The sequence below is a fragment of the Chelonoidis abingdonii genome, unplaced genomic scaffold (assembly GCF_003597395.2).
Source record: "Chelonoidis abingdonii isolate Lonesome George unplaced genomic scaffold, CheloAbing_2.0 scaffold0863, whole genome shotgun sequence".
Classification (NCBI taxonomy): Eukaryota; Metazoa; Chordata; order Testudines; family Testudinidae; genus Chelonoidis; species Chelonoidis abingdonii.
The window spans coordinates 1-7564 of NW_027425124.1; the positions used below are offsets into that span (position 1 = coordinate 1).

At 44.1% G+C, this 7564-nt stretch overlaps 1 long non-coding RNA gene across 1 annotated transcript in view; it reads left to right on the forward strand.

Moving 5' to 3' along the window:
- The first annotated feature begins 6541 nt into the window (after nucleotides 1–6541).
- The window catches only part of LOC116834729 (uncharacterized), a 5278-nt gene continuing 4255 nt past the window's right edge, over nucleotides 6542–7564 (forward strand). Inside the window, exons 1-2 of the long non-coding RNA XR_004376031.2 lie at nucleotides 6542–6557; nucleotides 7208–7268. This is a non-coding gene — a long non-coding RNA (uncharacterized LOC116834729). The remainder of the gene's footprint in view (nucleotides 6558–7207; nucleotides 7269–7564) is intronic.

A 7564-nucleotide genomic window follows, 5' to 3' on the forward strand; every position in this document is an offset into this window, starting at 1 on the left:
TTTGAGACAACCTGAACTATCTAAGATACATTTCACTGTTTTATGTATAAGCACAGTAGCAGCTGATCACCATTCTGTTGCGCAAAGTTTCTGAATCCCACTGCATTGAAGTCGATAATCTGTGGATTCAGGGTTTTTTTGCTCACTGTATGGTCCTTATGACTGTGCGCGCCAATCTCATTTTATGCAAATGATTCAGCCCATCTAATGCAGAAAGACAAACTCTTTTAGTCTTTATTCACTGCAGAGCTAGCCTGTGTGTCTGGAGCATCCCCATAGCAAAGCCCTACCCATGTTACTGTATCCTTGCAGTTTCTGCACTTGACCGTGAGAGTTTGGGGGCATAACCAATGATTGTTTGTGCTGAGACGCTGTTGGTTTTTTCTCCAGTCGATTATGTTAGTTGCAGGAGAACATGTTGGTCCTCCAGGAGGAAGGGCACTGGAGGACTATCAGCACCAGAGTGATTTTTTTTTGTTTTTGTTTTGCCTGTCTCTTCACTGCAAAATATCTGGTTCCAGCCATAGCTGAAGTGGAGCTTATGTTCTAACCTATCCCCCCCAGCTGAGTAAGCTAGCCCAGGCTTAAAGCACTCCAAACCTGGTTCAGATGTTTTCTATGTGCATGGTGAAGGGAGGGAGACGGGGATTGGTCGGGGGAGGTTGTGCTGAAACCTGCGTAAGAGCCCGAGTTAACATGTAATGTAAGCAGTGGTGAGCTGGAGCTGGTTCCCACAGGTTCCCAAGAACCAGTTGCTAAAATTAGACCTCTGTGGAGAACCGGTTGTTAAAGGGCCAAGGAGTGAGTAAAGAACTCCGGTCCGTGGGCCAGACCATCCTGTTTCTCCCAGGAGTCCCAGCTGGGGAGGCTGAGGCTCCCCTGGCCCTTCCCCAGCTTGGCACCAGCTGGGCAGCTCAGCTGAGCTCAGGAGTCGTCCTGCTGCCGCTTTTTGAGCGGCCCGGCAAGGTGTGTGGGGGGTCCTGCTGCAAGCTCCAGGGCTGGCCAGAGGGGAAGGGGCAAGTGGGGCAATTGGCCCGGGCCCTGCAGGGCCCCTGACCCCATGAGAATGTCTCTCCCGGGCCCTCCCCTGTTTCCCCCACTCCGAAGAGCCGCAGCATGGCCAGCAGCTGGGCAGCTCAGCTGAGCTCTGGGCTGCCGGTGAGGTAAGGGGGCTGCAAGCTCCCGGGCCGGGGGGTGGGGGGGGGACAAATGGGGCAATTTTCCCCTGGCCCCACGAGGATGTCTCCCCCCAGGCCTCCTGCAGAGCTGCAACATGGCCAGCAGCTGGGCAGCTCAGCTGAGCTCCTGAATCGTCTTGCTGCTTTGAGGTGCTGGCAAGGTAAGGCGGGAGGGGGCTGCAAGCTCTAGGGTTGCTGGGGGGGCAAGTGGGGCAATTTGCCCCAGGCCCTGCAGTGGACCCCGGCCCCATGGGCATGTCTCTCCCTGCCCCAGCCCCTTCCCCGCTCCCCCCCCTTGAATCAGAACTTTTTATAGGGAACCAGTTGTTAAGATTTTCGCAGCTCATCACTGAATGTAGGCCTATCCTTGCATATGGTTCACCAACATTGCAACTGATACTATCTACAAATTTAGCTGTGAAACTTGTTTAACTGCTCTTATGTCTCTTCCTGCTCTGCTGCATGTGTACTCTGCTACTGCGGCAATAGATATCTTGAAGCTACACACCACAAACAAATATTTAATTTAAAACAGAGATATAGAGATATGGGTTTATAGCTGTATAGATTTCTCTGTGGTATATTGTGGCGTGACGCAGTATAATGCAAGAATGCAAAGCAGACTTGTAAATGAATAGGCTACTTCAAATAGTAAATTGTGTCTTATGAGTGGAACCGACATGAAAAGGAGCACAGAAGAGGTCCAGTCATGAGGACAATCTTGAAGTGAGGATAGGGAATTCAGTGAGTGTATAAAACAAAGTTGGAGTGCCAGCCCCGCAGGAAAGTATGGCACGTGCACAGAGGGGCATAGAAAACTAAAATGTGTTGGGTGTTTTTTTTTTTCTTTTTCAGGGAAATAATTCCATAAGTTCTGGTAACTGCAGAAACAGCTCAAACTATGCTCGAAAGCAATGACTCCCCTTTCAAGAGTCTGATTTGTCTTGTGTTACTCCAGTTTTACCTCACTTAAAAACTACTTGCTTAAAAATCAGACATAGAAATACAAGTGTCCCAGCACACTATTACTGAAAAATTGCTGATTTTCTCATTTTACCATATAATTATAAATACATCAATGGGAGTATAAATATTGTACTTACATTTAGCGTATAGTATATAGAGTAGAATAGACAAGTCATTGACTTCATGAAATTTTAGCTTGTACTCACTTGCTAGTGCTTTTTAGTAGCCTGTTGTAAAACTAGACAAATATCTAGGGAGTTGATGGGCCCCTGGAAGACCACTGCGTACTGTCAGGGGTAATGTACCCCTGGTTGAGAACCACTGCTCTAGAGGTCTGAAGTCCACAGAGCCAGGGCTAAAATTATGGCTCCAAACTTTGGGGGTTTTTTTCTAGATGCCTTTGTATACTCTGAATGCAGTATACTATGTTCCTATGAGCGTTCTCAGTAGGTAGTGAAATATGCTTTTTGTTCTTTGATTTAGGTCTTCTCTTTGTACAGCCAGATTAACAGTAAAGGAGGCTACAAACATAACAGGATATAATGTGCATATGCATATCTCTGAAGAGAACAAGGTTGCTTATTTAGTATCAAGCCTTTAGTCCATATTAAGTTTGATGTTTTATGCAGCCTATTGTAATCCCGAATCTGAAAACTAAAAATGTGGTGTATGACTTCTGAGATTATAATCCTTTATTGCTTCTTTAATCCAAACACTGAACAATATGTGCTCCAGCAAGGCCTGAAAGTTTAAGTACCATGTGATAACACAATCCTGCCTGGAAATTCAAGACAGGATAAAACAAACATAAATGCTTCTGGGTTTACGGTAGAGTCATTTCTTCTCATAAATTCAAACTCAGTTTCAGATTTGCAAAGAGAGTGAGAAGTTTTGGGTGGCCCCCTTTAGAAAACCATTATGCCTTTAGTGTAAATAAGATTTCCTACAGAAGCCTATGAGGAACCTCCAGTAAAATAGCATACACATTTTAGAGGCCAGAGAGCAGAACTGTAAATGTGCTTTGTTTACTTTTGGGCATTCAAAATCTGATGTGAGGATCCTAGAGGATCACTCCCCATAATTTTATGCCCTCTCTCTGGTCTGAATTCGTTTTGTCTTTTATCAGGCTCCCCTATCTCTGACCAACTGAAGAGTGATATAGGGTGACAAGTGCCACTATCTACCCTGGGTCTGATCATGCTTCTGTGATGAACTCTGTATCTAACCTTTGATTTTTGTTGGCAGACAGTGTTACTGCTCTCTTTGCGTTATCATCTTGTTTTTGGTGCATATTCTACTGTAGCAGGAGTGAGTAATTCTCTTGACTTGAACATGCGCCAACCTGCCAGAAGGGTCACACTCTGACTCTGCTCCTGACAAGGCTGCTGTCATTGCTGATTGGTCAGACAAATGCTAATATTTGATCTGAACCAGAGCAGATAGAAAAGTTTTTCTCCATGATGGACTGATAAATAAACCTTCATTCTTTGAGGCAGACCCAGTGACACAAAATAACCATGAATCTAAATTAGCTTCTCAGCCCAAATTGACCAGTAAAATATATATCTTATTCTCATCTCATTACCCTTCCCTTCCCTGCCAAAAGAAATAAATGTGATGTGTCAGAACAGTTTCTGATTTCATTTGTATGGTTCTGGAGATAAGGAGACTGGCTGTTTCCAAAGTTGTGTATTTTCTAATACTTCTCAAGTCTTCTGTATGGTGGGTTGTGGGTGGGGGTAGAAGTCCTTAAATTGATGCCAGCCTACATATTTACGTTTTTTAATCTGATGGTCTTATTTACTGTATTGAATATATGGTAGGATGTTTTCTGAATTGACTAACTTCTTGAAAACATTTATAACCATCATTTCTCCCTGGAGAAAAGTGGCCAAGAAGAGTCACTGCTGGAATCTTGCTGTTGTTGTATAAAGCCCTTAACCTAGGTCTGAGACACTCAGGAGAGTGCTCCTTTTCTCACTCACCCCTTTCAAGGCAACCTAGATTGGCTAGGTTGTTGATGGATTGTTGAGACTGAGATCAGAACTGGGTATGGGTAAAAGTACCTTTGGTTCATGGACAGGGCTGTGGGCTTGGCTACACTTGAGAGTTACAGCGCTGGTGGTGGCTTTACAGCGCTGTAACTTACTCTCCGTCCACACTGGCAAGGCACATACAGTGTTGTATCTCCCTGGCTACAGCGCTGCATGTACTCCACCTCGACGAGAGGAATAAAGAGAACAGTGCTGCTGCTGTTGCAGCCGCTGGGGTGCCAGTGTTAACGATGATTAATTATCTTACTATGATGTAACTGACCCCGCGAAACCTTCCCATAATGCTTTTAGGTAAAGATAAACTCTTTGTTTTGTTGTGATGCTTCTTTGTTTTGTTGTGAACTGGGGCCGGGACCTGCTTATTAAAAACAAACACAGCTACTGTTTGCAGTGAATGAGCAGAGGCAGACGGGGATCCCTTTGGAATGTCCGCAACTAGTGTTTGAGGAGAGAAGCAGCACGGCGGGGGAGGGTCCGTTTCGGAGCAGCTGCTTATCTGGTCTTGAGGAAAAAACAAAGAAGACTTGTTTGCATTTAGTGAATGAGAGAGGGGTGGGAGAAGGGTTGGAACTTGCAGGCAGGGAGCTGACAGTGTTAGCTCCAAAAATCCACTCTCTCTGTCTCCTCCACGCCCCTGTCAACACTCCATTCCAACCCCTCTTTTGAAAGCACTTGCAGCCACTTGAACCGCTGGAATAGCTGCCCATAATGCGCCACTCCCACACTGCTGCAAATGTGGCCACACTGCAGTGCTGGTAGCTGTCAGTGTGGCCACAGCTGGCAGCGCTTTCCCTATACAGCCGTACGAAGACAGCTGTAACTCCCAATGCTGTACAGCTGCAAGTGTAGCCAAACCCTGTGTCTGTACTTAAATCCGTACAGCACTTCAGTGTAGACCCTCACTACAGTGATGGGAGGGGTTCTCCTGTCACTGTAGTTAATCCACCTCCCTGAAAGGCAGTAGCTAGGTAGTAGTGCTGTCTACTTTGCGAATTATGTCAAAATAGTTGTGTCTTTCGAGTGTGGATTTTTCACACACTTGAGAGACATAGCTATGTCAATATATGTTTTCAGTGTAGACCAGTCCAGAGTCTGTGCAATTCCTTCTTAGTCTGTCTGGTAGACTTCATTTGCAACTATTTTCACAGCTTACTAAAAGGCACTTCTGTTTGGGTATTTATAACTAAGGCCCTACCAATTTCATGACTGTGAAAAACATGTCACAGACCATGAAATAAGTCCTTTCCTGTGAAATCTGATCTCCCCATGATTCTGGAGACTCCTAGCTGCTAGTCCGGGCTGGGCTGAGAAGGGACAGGACTTGTTCTTCTCCTGAACGGTCTCTCTTGATGGGGAGATCAAACATACCTCCAGAGGCAGCACAAACATGAGGGTGGTAGACCCTCATTTCTGTGCTGCAGCAGCCCTGGAGCTGGGCTTGGGGCTCCTGCGCCCCCCACCCCCACCCCACCCCACGGCTCCTGCTGTGGCTCAGGGCGCCTGGTCATGGAGCTTCTGACCCCTGCGACTCCCAGAGTCCCTATGTGCTAATCCACCACTGGCTGGGGCTAGCAACTAGGAGTCCCTGGCTGGGGTGCTCACAGCTACACAGGCAGATCGGCTTCACATCCATCTCTGCAAGCCTCCTGCCTCTGCAGGAACCTTCAGGGCTGCTGCGCAGCTGTGAAGGCATCTCAGAACTGAGGTGGCAACCCCATCAATCCTCTATAACAGCTTTGTGACTTTCCCCTCCCTCCCCCCGTGATCACCTTTTGGGTTGGACCCCAATGGTTACAGCATCGTGATATTTCAGATCTAAGTAGCTGAAATAGTGAAAATGACAAAATTTAAAACCCTCCGAATGTGAAATTGACCAAAAATGGACCTTGAATTTGGTAGAGCCCTACTTGTGACCATATTGTCCCCATCCCTATTTGTACTATCATAGTGCCTACTAGCCCTAGTTATTCACAAGCACCCTATTGTGCTAGATATGTCCTGAGAGACTTCTCCCCCATTTTGTTGGTATGGTTGGCTTCTTTTTGAATTAAGCTTAGTTTAATTTGAATTTTTTTTTTTTTTAAAGTTAAATCACTGTGGAAAATATCCCAGATGCTGCTTTTGGAAAGGGTGCTTCATAAGCTTTAGTTCCTATATTTGAAAGTGATTTTTGAACTTGAAGCTGAAAGGGGAGTTATGGGGAAAGTTGAAGTTTCTAGTTAACATGTAATCTTCAATTTCATATTTAATTGGTTGTATTATAATTAACTGTATTTTTGTCTGTTTTTTTCTTACATGTGCCCCTTCTCATTTGTCCCCTGATGATGATTCCTCTGGGAACTGCAGGAGCCAGCCAAAGGTAAGTTTTTGGTTTCACTATAAACCAGTGTTGTGAAAAGCTGTGGTATATTACTTGTTCAGCCTTCAAATATCCAAATATTTACTATCTTTTAAAAAAGTGCAGTTGATCAGCTGTTGTTTCTCAAAAGAAAAACAAAAAAACTCCAAACCACACATTCCTCAAAGAATCTCCTTGCTGCAGAAGACCATTGCATATGTCTAGCCAAAAAATGAGTCTCAGAACAAGTGAGAGCATAGTTGCGTATTAGGCATTGAGGACTGTGAATGAATGGGCTGCTTGTTTTAAAGCATTTTCTGGTCTCTGCATTAGAGCAAACTCATTGCTGCTGATTTATGTTCCCTTATTTTTTGCATTTTATATGCAGATGCCTCTTATCTCCTTTTCCCACCTTTAAAAATGTAGTTTATTGGCATGTTTATATAGTCATGACTTATTGTTTTAAACAACTTGTAAATGGGATTGATAGAATAAACCATATAAAAATTACAGTAAAGTAAATTAGCTTGAATTTGATTAAGCACAAAAATAGAAAGCAAATAAAGGTGTATACGTCAGCTAACCATCGCTAACAAAATAAGGATAAATTTTTTTGGTTTGTTTTGACTGTAGTTTTTTATAAAATGTCCTGTTGGTTTGTTTTACTACAGGTGTTTGCTTACGATCACTGTTTCTGGTCTTTGGACGAATCTGTAAAAGAAAAATATGCAGGTAATATTTACTGTAGTTTTGTGATTGCACTCTGTTTACATGACAGCTATGAAAAGGAAAGTATCTAACTTCTGTTCCCGGAAAGATAATGCAGCAAATAATTAAGAAATCAGTTTGCAAACACCTAGAAGATAATGAGGTGATAAGGAACAGTCAGCATGGATTTGTCAAGAACAAATCATGTCCAACCAATCTGTTAGCTTTCTTTGACAGGGTAAAAAGCTTTGTGGATGAGGGGAAGCGGTAGATGTGGTATAGCTTGACTTTAGTGAGGCTTTTGATACTGTCTTGCATGA